This window comes from Pieris napi, chromosome 19 (genome assembly GCF_905475465.1).
Source record: "Pieris napi chromosome 19, ilPieNapi1.2, whole genome shotgun sequence".
Classification (NCBI taxonomy): Eukaryota; Metazoa; Arthropoda; class Insecta; order Lepidoptera; family Pieridae; genus Pieris; species Pieris napi.
The window spans coordinates 10,684,918-10,709,945 of record NC_062252.1 but is presented as its reverse complement, the minus strand read 5'-3'; the positions used below and the strand labels follow the sequence as shown (position 1 = coordinate 10,709,945).

Sequence of the window (25,028 nt, the reverse complement as noted above, 5' to 3'; positions counted from 1 at the left end):
ATGTTTCTCCATGGTATACCATTGTTGAGTAGCCTGTCTGGCAGACTGCACGGCTGGGCATTTAAGTTTTTTTATAACTTTGGATTTTAGTCTTTGTTATGCAAGGATAATGTAGCATTTTAATAGAGAAAGAAATTTTGAAATCGGTGCAGTTGTTTAGTTAATAAATTGTATACAAAAATATATGTCTTTCCTTTTCATAATGTTAAGTACAGATACTTATAGTTAGAATTTAAAAGAACATATATATTTTTCAATTTACAACGACTATATAACCTTTTTTTCAAGTCTTCCGTTCAGCGTCTCAACTGCTCGGCATGAAGCTTAAAAGCCGGGGTTAAAGCACGCTAAACGTCGAGTGCAATTCCAAATAAACATTTCTAATATTGTGAAAAAGTAAACTTGTTTCAATATAAAATATACCCGCGTAACTAAAAGACAGGTACAACTTACAAATATATATACGTTCTTCTTAGTACTAAACCCCACAATTAAGACTTATTTTGTATTCTCACTAACAATATTATCATTATAAATAACTGCAATACAGAACAACACACCCCTGTGTTGTTTAATGTTTTGCCCAGTCCATGGTAAAGCCGCAACTAGAGACATAAAATGTTTCAGGTAAGACCACAACAATACCATTACATGACCGTCATAACACTTTTACATAACCAAATCGTTATTTAATAGCAATTTGAATTTGCGATTGTTTGAAAACGCCAAGAAAAAGTAGAACCACTTTTGCCCAAAGCGGACCGGTATTGCAAACTAGCATTTTATTACTCGAAGGTCAGATAACTAGCTTGCCCTGGCTTCACTTCAGTTGCAAACCGACGCTGGCAGTGAGCGCGCGTGCCGTCCACCAAAACTTTCTAACTGTATTAGTGTTACAAACAAGTTAACTGTGTTTTTTGTTGTGTGTGTGTGTTTTAATCTTATTCGGTAAGTTATAAACACGTTTTTATTCATATCAGGTTACTGTGTAACTTAAAAGTTGTTTTACTTTTATAACTTAATGCAAGTGACGCTTATACAAGGTTCAGATTTTACGTTTTATTTTACAACGGTCGAATTAATTCGCTTCAAGTTACATGTTGGTTTTAATTACAAGGTAAATTAAATGATAAAGATCGGAGCTTTAGAAAAATATCTGCTGTCTGACCAACTTGAGATATCCTTAAGGATTGGTAACAAATGCACTTAGTGCAGCGTAAAAATATAGAAAGAATAAAAACTAAAAGTGTAAGAAAGTTATTTGTATTGATACTCTAATTTATCTAAATTTTTATTCTTGTTATCTTCAAATATCTTATTAGTTTTATCTGTTTTGTGACCACATCTGACAGTTGACTTCTACAGACTATAAAGTCTAAAGCCTAGAATTTATAGACTGCACAACTCGTGTTACAAACATGGGTGGGTATCTGAACCGGTGGTAAAAACTAAAAATGTATGATAACTTGGGTTGTATTGTGATACGAATTAGCCGTTTCTGCATACTGCTTGATGATAATTGAAGAATCAGGCTGGGTAAGTCACGGCTTGGCCTGACAAATAAGAGTCCATATTTTTCTTATAATTGTATTTTTAGTAATTAGTGAAAATCTATACTGTGAATACTCGTTTTGTTTTGGTTTATCTTCCTAGTATATACCTATAACATGTTATGTACATATATATATATATTGTATGGTAGCTGTTGCCCTGACTTTGCCAGAAATACAAAGAATGAAAGATAGGTAACAAATCTACTGATAGAATTAGTTTCGAAATCAGTTCAGCAGTTCAGATATTTCTAGGAACTCAATCTCAACTCATATTTGCGTCTTGTGCCCGCCATTTGGCGTGAATCACAATATCCTTTGCGTTAGTTTTAATGTTTTTGTATCAGTTCTCGTGACCCCTATAATTCTGGTTTTGGGTGAATCAGTTTCACACACTATTTTTAAAGGAAATCAGATGAAGATATTAATATCGGTAATATATTATAGTTATCGGTATTTCAAATTTAATTATGACGAAATTTCGATGTTGACTGGCCTAAACTGTTTTCTTGAATTTGTATAATTTAAGGAACTTGTATTATCAAAATCCGTAACTTTATAATTCATTTTATAGTACGTAGTTTTTACTATGAAACTCAATCTAAACCTAGAAAAGTATGGTTATTAGCATACTTGATAGCATATTGTTTTTACAAACTTTCTTTTGGCTTAAATACATACAAAATAATGTTGATTTAAATGCCTGGGCAAAATGTGTCATATTCGTTTTTCGCAAAATCTCCCATTGGAAACTCGAAAAGTAATCCATTGATAATTTAGCTCAATATTTTAAATAAAATTCGATTTCTATTTTAAAATACCAACTTAATTGGTACGAGTCGTGCTTTTTAATATCGTGTTTTACTGCTGTTTCATTTACAAAGAACTTGAGTCTTCGTTTAAACTTCTGATGCAAAAAATGCTAAGACGATCTATACGTAGGTACATGACACACTCGTTGATTAAACACATTGCGACTTAAAATGTTTAAAGAAAAGTGCGAATTGTCACTTTCACTAACATCAATTTCTCGAAATTCTTAACGCAACCTAGTAACACATTCAAAAGTATTTATTTTGTAATTTGAGATACTAAAGAATTCTCAGATCGGGGCGGGTTTATTGAATCGTCATTCTAAATGATAAAATAAATTTAATATAATTTAGTAGAAAACGTTTATTTAATAATAATCAGCTCAAATATAACAGTATTTCCTCCAACTTCGATTGTTTCCCTTTGGAGTAGAGACTAGCGCTAAATAAAGATTTAAATTGGCACCTGGTAGATAGGCCCCAGAGCTGGTGCTTCGCTCAACGAATAAGTATCGCAATACAGCGAGAAAATGCTGCCAGCGTTAAAGGCGCACTGCCACAGGGCAAACCACCAAACCTTTTAAATTTGTTTTAATTATTATTATTTTTTAATTATCATTATCACTATACGTAGGTTAAGAAAATTGTGAATACTGTATATTTATGTTGGAATTAAATACTATTACATGCTGTATTTACCGAGTTGTGGCGATAAGATTGAGTTTAAAAATGATTTCGGCTAATGAGCACTGCTTGTTGTTGTATTTGATTGATGATTTTATTTAACCTGATTATATTAATTTGTGTCCCTTACTCCATCTATTGAGGAATGCCATACCATCATACGTAAGAGATAGGTAACAGATATTTCAAATCTATAAAGCAGTAGCTACAGCTTTCAGTCTTTCTCTAGATAGCAAACTCCTTATATATAAAGTCATTCTAAAGCCCATTTGGACATATGGCCTCCAACTGTGGGGCAGCATAAGTGATACCAACATAAACATACTCCAGCGACAACAGACCAGGATCCTAAGAGCAGTTGCAATAGTACTATGGTACATAACCAACAACGAAGTTTACGAACACCTAAAAATGAGAACTATCAAAGAGGAAATCCGGAGACTAGCAGCTAAATACAAAGAGCGGTTAAGCTGTCACCCGAACAAACTTGCTCGCCAACTCACCTAAGACAGTATGTGAGGCGACTAAAACGTCACCATATTCTAGAGCTAGAAGGCAGTAGCTCTAGGCAGAAGATGAGTAGATGCTTCCAATGGGAAGTCACTCCACATGACAGCACCACAGAACAAATTCGCTCATAGCCTTAGGGCTGATTGCAAATACCCGCAGAGAAAAATAACAGATATGTCGTAAAGTATACCCTAGAGTAGGGAATCTGTATGCCGAGTGAGCGTTTAAGAAAATAAATATTAAAAACCGGTCAAATATTCCGGAAAAAGTTATTGACTAAGCCACGTGGAATGTTTTAAATATTCATCAGAATAAGCGTATGCTAACTTCGATTCGTTTATGGTAACTTGCTTTTGCTCTTTATAGAAACTTGTTGTTGTTTATTTGGGTTTTTATCGTTATTAATGTTTTATGACCATTTTCTCTACTGGCCTTTAATTCGTGAGAACACAATAATAAAATTAGTACCCAGAGTTGTTAGGCAAATGGTTACATTAGGCTTTTAGTATCGATTTAAATTGGATCACCGTAGAATTGGAAGCAAGCTTTTTACTGCCCTGTAAATACTTATTAGAGCAGTGTTGGCCTAGTGGCTTTAACGTGATTCGAATCACGGCTGTGCAGTAACACTATGAAGGAAAATATTGTTAGGATACCGATACGCCTAGTGTTTTTTAACGTGGAGCGTGAGTCCACAGGGCAATTCGAAAGTGGACTCGGAGGTTTTTCATTATATGTTTTGTAAATGTACTTATTGTGTTAACAATTTCCTAGTGATTTCCTAAGCTATCATTTAAGTTCCTTAAGTTGACAATTCAATTTTTAATATGATCATTTTAGAAAGGCTAAAGTTGGACAAAAAAAAAATACTTGGAAACAACACTGCCTTAGATCCAAAAGCTGACGGTGTGCGTCAGGCATAAAAGGCTGTCTATGACCTTGCCTATTAGGAAAAAAATGTAACTGGGATCTGAAGCCAAGACCAATGGTTGTAGAGCCACTGGTGTAATTCCTTTAGTATAACTAATATTATTATTCTTCTTTAAAAGTCCGGGGATGCTACATGGTATGATGTGTATGTTCATATATTATCTTATCTTAATATATATAAATCTCGTGTCACAATGTTTGTCCTCAATGGACTCCTAAACTACCGAACCGATATCAATCAAATTTGCACACCGTGTGTAGTTTGATCCAACTTAAAAGATAGGGTAGTTTAAATCTCAAATTATAGTCGCAATATTATTTTATTGCAAAATATTTGTTTATTATTTGATACAATTCTAACAGATGGCGCTGTGTTAAAAGTATCAACGTGTCACATAAGCTGTCATCTACCTTTCACATAAGTTCTCCTACCGTTTCACTTGAATAGTTTACTACTATGTAATATAACAAAAACCTTAGCCACAGCAACGCTTGGCCGGTCTGCTAGTATATATATATATAGACTTAACGATAAGTACATATAAAAATATATTTATGGGATATTTTTAACCTTTTGGCAAATGAAAGTATTTACTTATTCATTAGCCCTAATTAAATTGTTCATAGCCATTGATCTAAACTTCAATATTTTTTCCTTTTACAAAGGTGTTCTTTGATTTTTATTATCAAGACGATTTTGGATTACGACTATTAACTAGTTCATTGTTGCATGCCGTTCCAATAATAGTGCAACATTGTATACTAGGACCACAGTGTACGAACTCCTTCAAGAAAAGTGCGTACCAAGACTAAAAACACACTCGCGACCCTCTGCCGTTGAGTAGACGGCGGTAAAACTTAACATCAGATGAGTCGCCCGTTTACTTGTTCTATAAAAAAAATTGGTCAAATTGAATTGCATGAATGTTTTAATAATTGGCAAGATTAATTGGGTGGAGTTTGTGTACATACATTTACGGTGAAAAACTTAAAATATGTTTGGTTAATTTGCCCGGGAACTATATTTCAACAGCACTTATACGATTAATAGGTAAGCAACACTTACAGTAGCCAGAATCTTGATTGGTAGGTACCTGTGACATCTTAACAATGTTACTTGTTTTCTTCTAACTAAATGTTTCGATTCAGACATTTTATGCTATATCTTATTATTATTGATTTGTTTAAGCCATCGCGGAATATGGTTAAAAGGAGTATTAAGTATATCCATAGCGCAAAATCACCTGCATCATGAGCACACCACACATACGCACCTTCACGTACTTACCGTCACTTTTACACCATCACACAACACAGCTATAATATTAGTTATATGTTATTTTGTTAAATGTATTGAATAATTTTTACTGTTTTTTTCTTTTTGTAAATTTCGGAACCTTTTTGCAGTTAAATATTGTAAATTCCATCTCTGGCTATATTTTCTGTGTAATTGTTTGTTATTATATAATTTTTGTTAGCTGTAGGATTACGAAATAAATAAATAATATTTAGAATATAAAAAAAAAATTCAAAAAAAAATTGACGAAATTATAAACCCCACCTTCTATGTACTGTGGTACTTGCCCTCTTGAAAGATGCCAGTGTAGCGATATCTATAAATTCACAATTTTTTACTCCGCAGAGCTGCAATTGCTTTATAGTGCAATAATTTCTTAATGCCCTCGAATAAGTTTCACTTTTTCAATCAAGAGCTCACTTAATTACCTCGCTACTTGGGTAATTAATAGTAAACTTTATGGATTTTTTATATCATTAACGAATTAGTTTATTTTTAACTAAACTAAGTGGAATATCGTGTTGTCATAAATGATGTGTTTTTTTTTTGAGTTAAGAGAATCTTTACCACACGATATAGTGACCATTATTAGTAATTTTAGACGTAGACATAACAGTTATTACTAACCAAAACACACACAAAATAACAATAACCAAAGAAAAAAAATATAATGAGAGATAAAAAAAATATTATTGTATTTTATTACTTGTACTATATTTTTTTGGTATATATTTATAAATTTAATAATAAAAAATATTTTCACTTTTTACTCAAATAAACTAAACTTAAGATTGTTAATACACCTTTCAATTATACCGCACAATTAGATAGAAATATATGAATTAGCACATAGATTAATCCATAAAATAAGTCACTGTTTTGGACTAGTATTTTAGAAATGTACAGTGTACATTGCAATTTCCTCAATAAAAGTCGTTGTAATTTAATCAATTTACATTAAACCATCATTTATTACATCTAAACCTTTCTCAGTAGTCAATTTATAATTAATATTCACTTTTTGCTAGTGTAGCAATTTCTAAAACTCTTATAAGAAACCTAATAACTAGATTTAATAATACCTAGTTTGATGGAAAGAAAATTTTATATTTTTTATAAAGTAGGGGCAAACGAACGTGGCATAGAAGGCAAGTTACACATACTTTATCAATGCCTATGAATATATTTGATGCGTTCCCAGCTTTTATTAAACGGAAACTCATGCCTCCTTTATTTATTAAAGTTCACCATATCATACATAATGCTATGTCAAGTGAAATCACTCATTTCAATTAGACCACCTAAAATGGCACTTTTGAACGTCAAATAAAATATAAAGATGATTCTAGTTGCCCCTTCCAAAAGGTAGTTTCGTGTGGAGAAGAATGGGTAAGAAACTCCACACTTACTCTTTTAAAATAGGTTTACAATATTTTGCATACATTAGTTAAATAATTATATGTGAAGACAATGTACCCCTAGAATAAAAACTACTATACCTACTAAAAAAAGTTAGTACATGTTCCTCACATATTTACAAATATCGAAACCGTAGATACAAAAAAAACAGCGTGTGAGATAAAAATAAAATAATTACATTTTGTAGTACCTATTATAAAATAAAAATAACAAACATAAGTGTCTTCAATTAAAGTCGAATTTTAGGCGCACTTATAAGACACTTCTACTTACGCAACAAAAGTCCCACAAAATTTAGTCTTTACCCATAAAACAAACAAATATCTACTTACTTACGTTTATTCTTATTTTTAACTTTTAATTTAATTCTATTTATTATACACCGTTACACACGATTTACTCACACTTCTTTAATATTTATCTTTAATATTATTATTATTATTTTTCTACTTGGTATTTATAATTATTTATTTTATTTTATTAGAGGCGCAAACTAGCTGCTGTGGTCTCTGGCAGAATGACCAGCGCTGTGGAACTTTTTGCTCCTCAGCATAATGCTGAGCCAGGGCCAATTACAACCACAGTACACACACATTGCACACTAGAAACGAACCGAATGGCAAAAAACATTTCTTAATTTTAATTTCTAATTTTTATTGTTTGTGATGTCTTATTTTATTTTATGTTTTCTGTAAGTATTGTTATTTTGTGTGTTTATGTGTGTGTGTTTTTGTTTGTAATAAATGTTATGTCTATGTCTATGTCTATGTCTAAAAGCAAAAAATCAGCATCCAATTTGATTGTGTCCAGGCTCTATGATTGTATATGACAATTGTTATGAAATTATATTATGTATAATATATATATATATATTATACATATATATATATATATAATAATATAATTGTAAGAAATAAAAAAAATAAAAAATCACATATAAAAATTTCCAGTTTTAGATTTTACTAGAAACTTTTCTTCCTTGGTCCATGGTTATTGCGACCATTTTTTGCATAAGAATGAGGTTGCGTTACTAAGTGAACATATGCATGAATATAGTAAGTGGATTAATAAATACCCAAAATAGTATTGCGAAAATGCCTAGTACTTTCAAATCCAACATTGACCTATAGAAATAAAACGGCTAATCAGAAGATTATGCGTGCCCAATTTATAATCAAACAATTAGATCAAGGTTAGATTATGCTTTCCTTTTTATTAAGAAAATATTCGTTTAAATGTTTGGGTATAAGGTATTGTATTTTTGCAATTAAAATATTATTATTATTATTAATGTCTTATAATAATATTCTAACGTTAAATAATGATATGAATGATTTTAAAGAATTGGACTGTTTTAAAAAATATATTTTCGAATCAAATGCTACAACTGACCTAAGAAACATTTTAAACAATAAACTACAAGCTTCCTCCTTATCAGAATGCCAAATCGTAAAATGACTGCTTCACGACTGATTTGAGCGCGACCGCCGCTGCGAAAACCACTGTGTGAGTTCGAAAAGTAAGTTACAGAATCGCAAGGCAGTTCAGGCACCAATCACCTAAGAAATTACCCAGAAAGGTTCTGACTAAATCTGATCACATTTGTGGTTAACTAAACACAATTAGTACAATAATTGTGACTAATTCCGTGTTCGAAGAATTGTGGGAAATGCGTACAATAAATAACTTGCAGGATATATTTAATTAGGTTTTTATTTAAATTCCAAAGTTTAATTTAGTCATCTATATATTAAAATCATTCTCGCATAAACATAATTTCTAACAATTATATTTTTATCAATATATTAAATACGTAAATGGGAAAACTTTGAACACTTAAAAGAATTATGCGAACGCATGAACTTGTTTGTAAATTAATATGATATATTTATATATATAATGTAAATCAATAAAGTACTTATATTATGTATTGTTGACCGCAGTGTTGGCCTGGTGGCATCAGCGTGCGACTCTCATTTGCGAGATTGTAGGTTCGGTCCCCAACTGTGCACCAATGGGCTTTCTTTCTAAGTGCGCATTTAACATTCGCTCGACCGGTGAAGGAAAATATCGTGAGGAAACCGGCTTACCTTAGGCCCAAAAAGTCGACGGCGCGGCGTGTGTCAGGCACAGAAGGCTGATACAGACTAGTTGCCTATTAGATTGACAAATGATCGTGAAACAGACACAGAAATCTGAGGCCCAAACCTAAAAAGGTTGTTGCTTTTGTTTTTGTTCTTTAGTTAGTTCTTGTCCCATTAATTTTCTCCTGTTATATAAAAATAAGAGAACGTGCAGATTTGAATAGATCAAAGCGTGACGAAGCTACGCAGGTGGTGTTTCTTAATATAAAAATGCTCAATTAGGATATTGGAATCCATTAGCAAATCGTGACTACCTACAGCTCATCACCGTAATCTTAACGTGAATATACGCGTCATCGGTATTTTTTCCGTAATTGTTTAGATCATTATAATTTTAAGAGCTTCCTTGTTATTAACCATTTAGGTTAGTAGGAAACAAAGCTGGGAAAATGAAGAATATAGTCAAAGTAACTTTTAGTAATATAATATTTTTATATAAAAATCGCTTTTTTTGCGTCTAAGACAAGCCTCACGATATTTACCTTCACCGTTCGAGCGAGTATTAAATGCGCACATGGACAGAAATTCCATTGGTACCCATCCGAAGATCGAACCTATGACCTCGAGGATGACAGTCGCACACTGAAGCCACTAGGCCAACACTGCTCATTAGAACTATTTCGTTTTAAACATTGTTTTATTAATTTATTCACAAAAGGTTCAATTTGACCTGTTTCTCTGGAGAATACTAAAAATACTCTATCTATACTAAGTGAGCTATAGTTCGTAAGTGCATTATTGGAATAAATTATTATTATACAATTTAGGATGTCTTTTGATTTAAATGAGGTTTCTTCAATCTTAGGCAACAGTCCCTAAACTATTAAATAAATAAATTTATTTAATAATTAAGTAAATTATTTATTTATTAAACTATTATATATAACCTATTATATACACATAAAAGTAAATTTTAAAAGTCCTAAGTTTTATGCACTTTGCGTCACCATTTACTAGCGCATGGGTTAGCGCAATTGTGTCGAAACCGTACACAGCGTCAAAAATATTACCAATTTTAGTTAGTTATTTATCCGCAATTGACATAAAAAATATTTCTTCTACTTTAAATACTGTTTCAATACATTATACATCTACACAAGATATTCTGTAGGAAGTTATTTCCTATATACTTATAAAGCTTCAAGATCAATTATAAAAATCAATCATAATTAAAAATATCAATGGAGCACAAATTCGTTTATTAATTTGATGATAAAAAACTAGTGGGTGTGTGAGATTGATGTATCGAAACATGATGGATGAGAGCGTGTGATCTCATTCGGCCTTTGCTATTGTTTTTTACCTCTAGGGTTGGTCACGGACTTGCTTTATTCTCTTCCCAGGAAAACAATTATTTCTGACGCAATTTTACGAGTTTAATATTGATTTGTCCGTTCCTAAAGTAAGCAACATCAGCGCTACAGATTCAAAGTATCGAAATTGACAACAAAAACGCAATGGTGAAATGGCCACCAGAAACCTGGAAAGTTGGTATAAAAGGGATAATTGAAGGATTGGAAAATGGTGCCGAGGATAAGAGACATGTTTATTACCAGTTCTTCTCTTCCGTTCTACGCCCCTGATTTGAGAACTGGCAGTAAATGTAAAATTAGAAGCATTTAATGTATATTTTTTCTTTCACTCCGTCGAATGTTGTGTACTGTTAAACATAATGACATGGACTTAAATCCTGATTATGTAGTACTCAAATACATGTTATTTTTATTTATTATTATTGGAGGATAACTGCGCTTGTGTGCTTTTGTGTTATGAAGTCCATTTATCTACGACTAAATTAACGCGAAATAACATAGTTTGTATAGGATTATCACATAGAGACCTGTCAATTAAAATCAGAGCTTTCCACTTAAAAACTAATAAAGCTGAGAATGCTATGTAAATAGTATATTTCATTACGAGTGCGGAAAGCTTATCATTGCAAAGAGTTCCGACAAATGTCTACCCGAGCCGAGGCGCAGCCGAAGGTGAGGGTTGACAGTCGGAACAAGTTGCAATGATGGTTCCGCACGTGTACTGAACGACTATTTTTAATACAGTTGCGAAAAAATTAAGCAATTTAATAAAATATTAAAACACAATAACCTCAACTAATCAATTATTTCTTATAAAAGGTATAATTCACATATTCATCGAAATTACAGTTTTTTTACTAACTGGGGAAGTTTTAGGTTTCATATTTACTGTTTGAGACAAACTATTATTAATTTCGTATGATTGTTCATGTATATTTAATATATAATATAACAAACAACTAAACTAGCAAAGAACATTTTTGGAAAATGGCGCCAACTGTAAAAGAATATGAGCAGAGATTTTTTTTTTCTTCACCCATTCTGGGTAGGCAAAGGGAACTATGCCCATACAGCCAAATCTTCAGTAGAATTTTTTTATTGATATGAAATTTAATGAGATGAAATGAAATGAAACCTAACCTAAAACTCATTGAATCAAATCATTAAATCTGATATTAAAACAAATGAGTAGCTTCTTTTTTGAAATATTTGCATGAATTATAAAAACTTATATGATTTTTTTTAGTAAAAACTTCGTGGTTGTTTTTTTCTTTTTAATAGACATTATCTTGACAGTTGGGAAAGAAAACGCACTAGTTCGGAAAAGGTAAAGAAAAAGCACGAGTGTGTAATAGCCCACATCCCGAACGCTATACGTCCCTGCAATACGCCACTTTTTGAGCAACTGTATTAAAAAAGTAATTTCCTTTTTGCCAAGCGACGTCAGATGATAGATGTCGGGTTCAATACATCATACATTCTGGTTATTTATGTTCAGCCTAGCTGCAGCACAGGGACGGACTTGGAAATACATACTTGGAAGCAGATAAACTGGGCTTGCGAATACGTATGCCACTTGATGCATAGTCGTAATATTACCATTATTTTTAGTGTGTGCAATATTACAATGGTGAGTTATATTTCAACGATTTTTAAGTAAAACTTATTATTCCATTACTAAATTTTGAGTGCGTATTTGATGGACTGATGTGGATATTTTTACAATACAGTTCACAAAAGAGAGTGCCACTTTACATGAATTACAATCTAGCCTATACAATAATTATGACTAATAAGTAATATTCTGTTGAGTTAATTTTCTACAATACAAGTGAATACCTTAAACTAAGGTAATGTTCATTAATAGTGTTAGTGTTCTATAATGTTTTGACACTATGTTCGTGACTCTTAGATACTGCACTTGCACTTATATTCACTACACTAGGTTTATTAAATCAAAATGTTAAGTTCTACTTGAGACGGCTTATTTCTGTTTTTCAAGAAGTAGCCTGTTTAAAGTAAGCTAAGACAAACCGTTTCGCCGTATTTCGGACTGTATCCACATTAAGATCCTAGTGGATACTTTCATATTTAATATACCATGGTGCATTGACAATGTCCCGAAGTTATATTAAATCACAAAAATACATAGGTACACTATCCTTAAGCTAATACAATAATGTCCAAATTAAAAATATTATATTAAATACATAGGATACACAATATAGCTACTGTAAGTTCTGCGTTTTAAATATAAAACACATAAAGATGTCGATTGTGCCGGAGCATTCTTGGGTAATAGTGTTATTGTTGTCTGGAGAGACAATAATAATAATTTTATTTAAATGTGTCTATATATATGTACTTGCGTAAATGAACGAATAATTTACAATTTGTAATTGTAAGATTGTGGACATATTTTCGTCTACTTAATAAATATATTAGTGTAATAAACATAAAACATATTGATTCAATCGTTATTTTGAAAAGTGTCGTCCATAATTTAAAGGCCTCAGAGTAATTGTGAAGCCGCCCCTGTGTACTAGACTTAGAAAGGACTACATTCTTCATGTCAACTCTATGAAAAATAAACTTGTTAGGTTGAATAAAGTGCATTTTCCTTGCGTCATAAAAGTATTGCGACTTTTTAAGTAAAGATATATTTAGATGCTTTTAGTCTGTGCTTTGACACTTGACAAATGAATTTTGTATCTGTGGTTTTACTTTTTTCTGAATCGCATGTCATTTGTGCATTGAAGTGCGAGTAAGCTATATGCCTTGATGTCAAACATTGTGACAACACGATTTTAATTTAATGTTTAAATATAAAAATTAATAAACATCTTTATATTCAAGTACAAACTTACAAAAAATACTCATTAGTTGGATTTAATTCCATTGTATTTTATTCTTAAAAGGCCGGCAACGCACTTGCGAGCGTTCTAGAAATGTGAGGTAATTATATTGTCTTCCTTAACAATAGAAAACTGTACCAATTTTTAAAAGGCCGACAATGCCTTCTTGCAATGTGAGGTGCCTCCCTTTTAAGAATTGGCTCGCCCGCTGTTCTATTAAAATACACTAATAAAATAACCATATAGACAATCGTGTGTCCAAAAGACCGTCTTACTGCCCAGTGATTATTTAAAAAACATACAACTTTCCCGCAAAAGCAAAATTCTTACATCTTACGCAAACTTAAATACTTTATTAAACTTGTCAAAGCCACAATGCAGTCAGTACTTTATCGTAATTAAGATACAGTAAAAACCTTTGTTCGAAATTTAAAATTATCTCGAAGTTTCAAAGAGCAGAAAGCAATTTAGTTCTTTTGTTTTAAATCGAGGTCACACGTCGATTATAACTGGTATAATAACGGGTTGACAAAATTAGTGCAACGGTCAGCGATTGGCCAAGGTTAGTGAAAGACTTTCGACTCATGCGCAATACTTGTAACATTTTTAACATGTCTTTTAAGGAATTGCCGGCAACGGACTCGCGATCCTTTTGGCATTGAGTGTCGATGCGGCGGTATCATCTAACATCAGATGAGTCTGCTCTTCGTACGTTATTAATATAATTTGATTATTAAAAGAGGGCAATTAGTTAAGCTGTTTATCATCGTAACTTACGAAGGAATTTTTTTAACAAGTGGAACTTTGCGGTAAATATTTATTACTAGAATTAATAAAATAATATTTATTCATTCTTCATTAATAAATTCCTAAAGCTATTTGACACACCGGAATATTTTAAATTCAACTTTTTGAAATCGTTATTATATCGAAGGTTTGTGTTATCAGTTAATATCTACAATTATTTATCATGACTATAGTTATAGCGTAAAGACTATGTTACTCATAACATATAGAACGCAATTTTTGTTTATCTTATCGAATATCTAGAAATTGTGTCAATTGATAAGTGATAACCCAAAAATTAATCTCTTGTGAAAGTGTGTTCCACTTGACCGCCATTTTATTGCATAATACAATCAAAAATGTAACATTAAGTTAAATTTGATTTGTTGTCAAACTATGTTATTAACTTTGTTTTTGTTCCCTTTGTTCCTCTTGGGCCGTGGGGTTCAACTTTCAAGTGCACAGGCGCTACTTCAAAGATTTAAATTAAAAAGAGCACAGAGCTGGTGGTTTTTCCTCTAAATGAATAAGTATCGCGATACAGTGAGGAAATGCTGCCAGCATTAAAGGTACACTGCCACAGCGACCAAATTTTTCAAGTTAGTTTTAATTTTCTATCTATCATTCAATTATTATTGTTATTAAAATATTGTTAGAATGAAATATTCATTTATAAGTAAAACATAAAAAGTATTTATAATGGTCAATAAAAATCGATATTAACATTTACTTGTGTTTTAATAAATCTTGACTTGACTTGATAAGAAAGAATTAGCAATAATAATAATGATATAGGTTTAAATTAAAGATACAATTATTTACCTATGAATGAACGTATCAACACATTAACAAAAACAACATTTTAATACACATAATGTCAATTGTATTATTTTCTGCAACGAATAATAAATAAACTAATAAATAAAAACTACAAAAAACTCCCTGTGTTTATATTGGAAGTGTAATATATTGTAAATTTTCTCCGTAATTCTCATGTTTTTTAAAAAATAACAAATATATGTGACTTTAATATAAAAATAATTAATGTTAACAGTTAACCAACATAATACAGCACAATTTTCTTTAATTAAATAGTTTTAGTGTTTGTTAACCGCGTAAAAACTCAGCCGCCATAAACCATCGACGTGTTTAGACTTAAAATCTCTCGGCATCCGTAATTTCTTTTCACCTGTCAATTTTGCTTTTAATTGCAGAATTCCAAGGGAATCGTAACCACGGATTATTCTCTAATTGAGGGACTTAATGAGGCCGTTACTCATTACAGAGTAATTAAAGTGTCTGTGGTAATTGATTATCCCGGAATGGATAAAGGAATGTTTTAGTGCTACTTATATTATTACTCGTTTGAAATATTTTAACTGACTGCTAAGGTTCTGTTTTAAAGTACAAGCAATACAAGTATGTTTTTTAAGTAGTTAAAATAATTGTAAATACTGTATGTACATTTGTGTTTTGGAACTACACACGTCATAGTTACAAAAAAAATCATCAATATCTGTCCAGCCGTTTAGGAGAATTAGGAACACATGAACAGAAGATTTATATATATACCAGCTGTTTATTTGTATAGATAAACCTAGATACCGACTGCAGCGTCATCAGCCGGGCTGATATGTGAATCTAAACCATACGCATACAAAAATTCATTAAAATCGGTCCAGCTGTTTAAGAGGAGTTCAGTGACACACAAAATACAGTAGAATTATATATATAAAGATTGACCTTCATTACGCCTTTTGCCCCTGTTCTAAAAAATGGATTACATGAACGTATTAATTTTTTGAAGGAATCCTCGAAAATGCATTTAGTTTTCAAGCGTATAAATGTGTGGGTAATATGTGTAAAAAAGTAAATAATTACTGGTAACGTAATCACCAAATAAGAAAATCAAAGTGCTTACGTAATACTAGAACGACCTTCAGTAATGAAGTATGTGACTAAAGAAGAACCTCTCAACGTCTAATGCTAGGGCTGACATTTCTATTTCTCTTTCATTCAATTTTTATTTGAGAGAAAAGGCTTACAAATCTACACCTCCCTTTTACAGTCGGTTAAAAACATATGCAAATATTGCTGATCAGTGCCCAGATATTTACATATTGATGTATTTATCTCAAATGTGATCTTGGCTGATTAATTTGGTGTTTTGAGCCGTCGATACTGACTCGAGATTCGTTTAAGATAATTTTTTTATGCATTAACATTTATCATTTAGACTGAAAGGCATATCACAGTATTCTCTTGAGATTACCATAATAAATAATTAATTAAAAAAGTGTTTGGAAAAAAAGACCTCAACAATAATGTGGAAAAATTAAGCCGACATCAACTTGTCGTTTCAAAGGAAACATTTTCAATAATAATAATTAACAATATCACATACATACAGGTCAAACTGGTCCTTTTTTTAAACCAGTTAAAAACTGAGGTACGTAGTAGATATAACCGTGAATTTGATACATAAATTGAACATAATAAAATAATATACAATGAAATAAATAACTAAACTTAACATAAACTAAAATATATCATTAAAAGGAGTCCCTTTAGGCAAGGTTCCGAAGATACTGGCAGCGTTCCCCCTTTGAATTGCTAGACTAATTCTTTGTCCGAGGTAGCTGCCAGAAAATAATATTATTATTATTATTTTATTCAGATATAATTGGACATTATATCTGATTTTTAAAATTAAAATGCTAGCCAAAAAAGCACATAATTTTATCTAACAAAATTATGAGGATGTTGGCATGAAAAACTGTCTAAAGAATCACTGGACTTAAGGAAAGTGCTATGTCCCCTAACAATTGTTGTAACACTTGTGTATGCACTAACAACACCGGACGTACCAATCTTGGGCACCTCTCTTAAGTTGCTCCAGCTTTTTCCAGCCGGCTAGAATAGCCGTGACCTGACCTGAACGACTAGGCGACCCATCGCAGAATCTTATGTGTTATGTACCTTACAAATTTAGTTTAAATATAAAACGACTCGTTTATAATTTGTATAATGCAAAGCTATGTGTCAAAGATCGATGAAACGATGTATAGGGAAGGAAAGAATAGACAAAATAAAGAATACAGCTGAAAGAAAAACAACTAAGGTAACAGAGGTTACAATAAAAATAAAAAACAAAAGTGGAAATAGGCGGGGCACATGGCAAGAGGAACAGAAAATACTAAACTGGTGCCCAAGGTACAGCAAACGAAAAAGAGGTAGATGACTGGTGGTAGAAGGCAGAGAGGAGTGGCGGAATTTGTAGGAGGCCTTTGCCAAAAAAGGCACACAGATACCTAAAAGAAGACTGAAATAGAAACGTGTTTAAATGTAAAAGAATCTGAATTAAAACGCTATTATTATTCGTATAAGCGTTTTGTATAGCATAAACCTATTTACTTTAATATATAGGATTAATACACTTAACTAAACGTTCAAATAGCACACGTTAAATATAACTCAATATTTGTTCGGTCGAAGGCAGTGTTATGTTTATATATTTAAAACAAAATCTTCTTCATATTATCTATATCTTTATATATCTTCTTATATTTTCTTAGGGAGTGCGAGTCACTTTTAAACTATGTATAACTAAAATTGTATTTTGTTTACAGTATTGGGCTCACACACACATTATTTAGACTCGAAAATAACTTTTTAAATTGTAGGTAAACAATTACTATAGGTATTCACAAAAACTTTAAAACAGGTCAAAAGAATCATCTATCGTCCATACATGTAGAGAAAGTACAGTAAACAAAAGATACATTCAAATATATTCACGCTAACTGCGGTCTTAGCTACCTGGCATAAAGACTTAAATGATATGAATAGTTTTGTAGTTAGAAAGTATTGCGACATCCTTTGTTTTGTGCCCTTTGTTTTTCTGGCAGTGACAAACTTAGCTTTTACGATTGGTACTTGGAATTTTTCACTGAGCTTTGCATATTAAAACAAGCAATTCCTTACATAGTAGATAGCAGTGTTGGTCTAGTGCCTTCAGCATGCGATTCTCATTCCTTAAGTCGTAGGTTCGTTTACCGGCTGTGCACCAATGGACTCTCTGTCTATGTGCGCATCTAGCATTGGCTCGAACGGCGAAGTTAACGTGAGAAATTCATGTCTTAGATCAAAAAAGTCGACGGCGTGTGTCAGGCACAGGAGGCTGATCACCTACTTGCCTAAAGATTGACAAATGAGCATGAAACATATACAGAAATCTGATACCCAGGCCTAAAAAGGGTTGTAGCGCCGCTGATTAATTTTTAACATTGCTCTTGCTTTCATACCTTAGTTGGATTAGATCTATTAGCGAATTAACAATCAAATATCATCAATTGTCAACGATTTATTGCGAGTTCTGAAAACACGGATGCGAAGTAGGTACTTACCTATTTTGTCAGTTATAATTGACCGTTGTATGTTTTTAGAAGCTCAATCGGTTAACTAAAATTATAACTAGCAACTATTTCGATGACTTCAACGGAATACGCATAAGGCGTACATAAGAACGCAAAAAAATATGAGTTATGTAAATAGAATCGTGATTATGTACAATGTTTTTAAATGATTCCTTACCACCATATTATATTACTATGCTGACTGGTTATAGTAATTGCTTAAGAGTATGTACGCTATACGTATAATATTGTTTTATCTGATATATAGCTGACCCGACGAACGTTGTTTTGCCATGTATATTATTTCTGAGAAACATTATTTTAGTTCAAAAAAATAACTATCTGCTATAATAAAAAAATAGGGATTGATCGTAGAGGGGTGAAAATTAAGGGTTGTATGTATTTTTGTATATAAAGTATCTAAAATAATAAAAACAAAAAAATTGTCTAAAAATAAACGTTGGGCACCTTTTCACTTAGGGGTTTGAAAGATATATTTGATAGATAGTAGCCGATTCCCAGACTTACTGAATATCTATAAAAAAATTTTTTTGTTTTTATATATATTAGATGTATAATAAATAATACTGAAATACGAAATTTTTGCATGTGAGGTTGATATATGTAGTTTCAACTAGCTGAATTCACATTGCATAATTTTGGATGGGCCTCAGATTATGTATCTGTTTCATGCTCATTTATCAATCTATAGGCAAGTAGATGATCAGCCTCCTGCGCCTGACTTACACGGTCGACTTTTTGGATCTAAGACATGAAATTCCTCACGTTCACTTCACTGTGTGAATGTTAGATGCTCACATAGACCGAAAGTCCATTAGTGCACAGCTGGGGATCGAACCTACTACTTCAGGGATGAGAGACACACGCTAAAAGCCAACACTGTCTTTTTAGAGCAAAAGCAAAGTTAAGCGCTATACATATGGGTTTAAAGATATTTATTCTCATAACAGACATTAACATAAGAACGGGTGTGGGTCATTGAAGAGCTTCAAGGATGAATTAGCGAAGTAGAACTAGGGTGGACTTTTATTTGAGTAGAGAACGGGGATCTCTGAAGAGATGGTCTTTTAGTCTTAATTTAAATATTGCCAGGCTGTCTGCACTTTTTATATTTTGTGGAAGTTTATTATACCGCAACACTCCCCCAACGCTCAATTACCTTATCTTTTCATATCACGTAAAAATGCTTGATAAAATTTTCGTCATGCCACAGAGTATAGACAAAATTTTCGCATACACGATCTTCCTAAGCGTGAGAGAGCTGATTACTTCCTCTTAATAAACCATTAGTCATGCATAGCCTGAGGTTATCTGAAGCACGGATGATTTGATCATCAGTAGTTAATTTTTTGTACTTATGACTTAATGGACCGCCGCGATAATCACGCACTAGTTTAACACCAAGTTTAAATCTCAGAAAAAACTAGTCATAATTCATCGTATAGCAAGTATGTTGTTTTCAATAAACTCAAGAACTACTATATTTTCATGTTTGACCAATGAATATGTAGATTGTTTGAATTATAGCTATAATTGTTTGTATGTTGAAAAGTTGGAGGTCAAATCAAAACCCTGGGAGCTTTAATTTAAGTCTGTCTTTATGACAATTGAAGCAAAATATCGCTAGTGTTAAATGTGCGAGTTCAACAAAGTAAAATCTGTCTCCACCAGCTCCTGCGCAGCACCGCTTTTATTGCGATGTACAGCTTTTAGGACGCTGAGTCTTTTCCCTGGTGTGGGAGAGTTTAGTTTTTTTTTTATTTTGTGTACACGACTATGTGATTTTAACATACTTTTTGCATCGAAGCAGATGCTATCGTAATATTTTCGACATACACTAGACTACTCTAGAACACACAAGCTACGTTGTAGTTGCGTTAAAGAAAACACGTTAGCAAAATACAAATTGATTAAATAATAATTAAAATATGCACGCACAGACATTGCTTTAAACGAGACCTTCTTCACGAGAGATTCTTTAAGGGATATAAACGGGTTTTTTTTACCTAACTCGAAGTTTCGAGTGCTCTACAGTCTCCTGGCGTTCTAATAGAATGTTGAAAAAAATGGCAAGCCGAGTTCCTTACGATGTTTTCCTATTTTGAGCAAATGTTAGATACGCACGTAGATAGATTCCATTGATGTACAGCTGGGGATCGAACCCACGACTTGAGAGAGACACGCACACTAAAGCAACACTGCTCATCAAACAATAGAAATTTTGAACTTTTCTAATAGTATTTCGAATCAAAGCCTTAGGCTCGTTTGTCTAATACATGGAGGCGGTTACGCATAGGCCATCTAGCTACTGTATTGCTCAATACAATTATTGTTTAAACTGGTATTTGACACAACGTGATGTTCGGGGCCTTGTGTTGCAAAAACTATAGTTTTAATACTTGATGTAACCATGGTCAAATATACAGTCTATAGCAGTGTTTCCATACGTGGGGCTCAAGCCCCACAGGGGGGCAATTCGATTGCTAACGGGGCTTATTTGGAATTTGTACTTCAGTTTTTCATTATATTATGTTTTTAAAATTTAATTACTGTTTCGTTAACAATTAATTTCCTTGTAAATTCTTCCTAAAACCTAACATTTGAGTCTGTTAAGTGAATAATTCAATTAAAAAAATTAATATTGAATTTAATTATGAATTTTAGAAATGCTCAAAATTCAAAAATCTTTTAATCATATAGGTAACACAATGTACACTTATGATCGTCAAAAAAATAAATGTACATATTTGAAATGCGTCTAACTTTACATTTAGTGGCAGTTATCAAATCAATAAGAACGGGCGTAGAACGGAAGAGAAGAACTGGAAAAAATCTCTCCGCCACTCTTTTTAAAAGGTTGCTGGTTAAAATCGCAATGACTTTTATTAACAGTGGCTGGTTCTTGCTTTCTATGGAGATTTATTCCTCAAAATATAGTCAGGTATAATGTGCACTGTGGTGAAAGATTCAACAGGAGAAAGCATTAATTTATTTATATACTACGCCTACTGTTAATTTGTGTTCGTCCTCCTCTTTTGCGTCGTCGGCCTCTTCTTCGTTTTCCGTCTCTATGGTACCCCGTCAATATTTTGCTCCATTTTTCAAGGGGGCTCCGTATATGACCCATTCATCTCCATTTCATTTGGTCTATTTTAGTGAGAATGTCTGTCACACCTGTTCTAGCTCTTGCCTTTGTTTGTTTGCTTGTCTAATTTTCTTATTCTCAGCTTATTTCCATTGCTCTTTGGCAGTGTGCTAGCATGTCCGTGTTCTGGTTACAGAGTGCCCAAGTTTTGCAGTCATAGGCAGGGTAGAATACAGTAGTTAAAGTAAACTTACAACACTTAGCGATTAAAAAGAGTGGCGGAGAGTTTATTGCCAGGTATTCTCTTCCGTTCTACGTCCTTGATTTGAGAACTGGCAGTAAATGTAAAATTAGGAGTATTTAATGTTTATTTCTTTTTTGACGCTCATAAGTGTACATTGTGTTACCTATATGAATAATTGATTTATGACTTTGAAAGACTGCTCTATACTTTTTGCTGATCTTTGGCTGTATATTTTTTGTTGTACATATAATTTATATTAGCTGGAATACGAAATAATTAAATATCTCCATAAAAGCTTATCTAAATAGTAGCTTTAGACTACTTCAACTATGAAACACTTGTAAGCTCAAATAAGCTTTAAGTAGGTAGTTAATAAGTAGGGCACGTTCACTTTCGGCGCGAACTAGTTTCGTTACTCGTCGTTACTCGGAGCTTTCGCTTAGGTATTGTTCTAGAATTTACTACTTTCACTTACTTAGATATATTGTTGTGTCCTTGAAAAATTACCGCTAAAGCTGACCGTGGGTCATTGATACCCCTTCATAAAGCCTAAATTATTGTCTTATTATTCTAGCGTACATTTCGTCTCTTTCTGTCTAATTTTGCTTTCGCTGTGATGAAGAGAGAAATGAGTACTTTAGTGGGAACTGATTGATGTGGTGGATATTATTAAAATATAAATTGACTTAATTCGATTTTTGTAAACTTTTTATATCGTACGCAAAATATAGAGATACTCTATATATTAATAAAATAGTTGTAGCCGAGATAGTAAGGAAATTTAATTTATTTGCTGTTCATTAAAAAGCTCAATTAAATAAATTTAATTGGATTTTGAAATAAAAAATCGGTGTCGCTTCAACCTTTTCAGGTCTGGTCAAATTTCTGTATCTGTTTCATGGTCATTTGTCAATCTAATAGGCAAGTAGGTGATCAGCCTCCTGTGCCTGACACACACCGTCGACTTTTTGGGTCCAAGGCAAGCCGGTTTCCTCACATAGCTTTCCTTCACCATTCGAGCGAAAGTTATATGCTCAAATAGAAAGAAAGTCCATTGGTGCATAGCCGGGGATCGAAAATACCACCGAAGGATGAGATTCACACGCCAAAGCCACAGTGCTCTCAATTGGATAGACATTTTTTCTTATTAATTAGCGCCTGTGCACTTGAACTTGACGGCCCAAGAGACAAAAGATAAAAAAATTTGGAGAAAAAATATATTTATTAAAATTTTCCGTTTTTGTTACAGATACCCCCAACACAATAGGTAAGTTTCTCTCTTCACAAATATTATCCAAGAGAAGCCCACGAGAGATCCATTTAGGCATAGATGGAAATAAGATATCTGCAAGCATACCCAGTGAGTCTAATTAAATGCATAGCCAACATAAGCGATGACATAATTGTAAAATGCATAATAAATTAATTATTCTAAAATTGATACCGATCACAGCAGAGTTTCACCGCTCTGCAATTTAAACTCCAATCATCAAGATACGTGTTATGACGCAAATTACGTGCGATTAAAATAATTTGTATTAAATTGTTTATGTTTTGTAATTGTAGATTCTAGATTCTTATCCACAGGAATGAATCTTCTTCACAGAGAAACATTATCTTTCTTACTTGTATATATATAATAACTAGCTGACCTGGCAAACGTCGTCTTGACATGTATAATAAAAAATAGGGGTTGATCATAGAGGGGTGAAAATTAGGGGTTGTATGTACTATTTTAATGCTGTATCATAAAAAAATTGTATCTAAAAATTAAAAAAAAAACGAATTATGGTTGGGACTACCCTTTACATTTAGGGGGATGAAAAATAGATGTTGTCCGATTCTCAGACATGCACACAAAATTTCATGAGAATCGGTCAAGCCGTTTCGGAGGAGTTTAACTACAAACACCGCGACACGAGAATTTTATATTATATTAGATTTTAACACAGAATATATTAATAACGATTTTTAAAGGAAGGAAAAATCCAATTAAGCGGAGTCACTATTTAAAAATTAAATTACATGTAATATTACTCATTCACAACTCTCTCTTCAGTCGGTAGCTCATATCTGAGCGTGAGAGCAAGGAGCGGATTATCTGTTTCCACCGCTTTCTGTCCAACTCCTCTCTTATCGTGTTATGAGGACGATTAGTCTTTTACTTGGTCGGTCCAACTGTTTGATAAACGGTCACGTGATCTTTAGCCTTCTGTGTAAAGGCCGATTTACATTATCTTAGTGTTTAGGAGAGTGCTTTAGGATAGTACTTTAGTTGAAACATGTAAACGCTACTTGCTTTAGTAAACGCTACGCTAAAGAACTTGCCTTTCAAGTTGTACTAAAGCACTCTCCTAAACACTAAGATAATGTAAATCGGCCCTTAGGGAGCGTTCAAGAGATTATTGACACCCCCCCATGTAACGCGCCGTAACGTTTTTCTGTACCCAAGTATAGTAAAACGTTTCGTGACCACCTAGTGACTCTTTATACCTAAAAGTTAACATTATGTGGTGTAAAGTACTGGAAAATCGAAAATAATATTAAAAACTAGCGGACCCAGCGAACTTCGTTCCGCATAACATTCTAATAATATCGTTTTAACTTTAGTTAAACTTAATTTAGGATTTATTTGAGGTAATAACATTAATACAACTTTTTTCCAAATACAGAAATGTTTTATTGCTTGCCAGTGCGAAAAAGGAATGACGGTTTTACACATTAGGCCTCCTCTCTCTAGCGCTAATATTGCGAGACTGCATGTTAAAGTACTTTTTGATATAGAACTTTTTTTGTTTTGTTATCCGGCGCAAGAACAAAGTGATTGGTTTCTTTTATATGCGTAATTTTGTCAACAGATGGCACCACATGCAGTTTGCATTCGTAAAATTATTTTTTTTATTTTTATTTGATAACTTATCCGATATTTTATTACTTATCCTGCTATTCGGAGCGGAGAAAAA

General features: G+C 32.6%; 1 protein-coding gene across 2 annotated transcripts in view; it reads left to right on the top strand.

Moving 5' to 3' along the window:
• Positions 1 to 818: 818 nt before the first annotated feature.
• The window catches only part of LOC125059439, a 106,420-nt gene continuing 82,210 nt past the window's right edge, over positions 819 to 25,028 (top strand). The window contains exons 1-2 of one of the 2 annotated variants that reach the window (XM_047663866.1): positions 819 to 948; positions 23,315 to 23,332. The gene's annotated coding sequence lies outside the window, so the exon portion shown is untranslated. The remainder of the gene's footprint in view (positions 949 to 23,314; positions 23,333 to 25,028) is intronic. The other variant, XM_047663867.1, reaches the window with a different exon arrangement.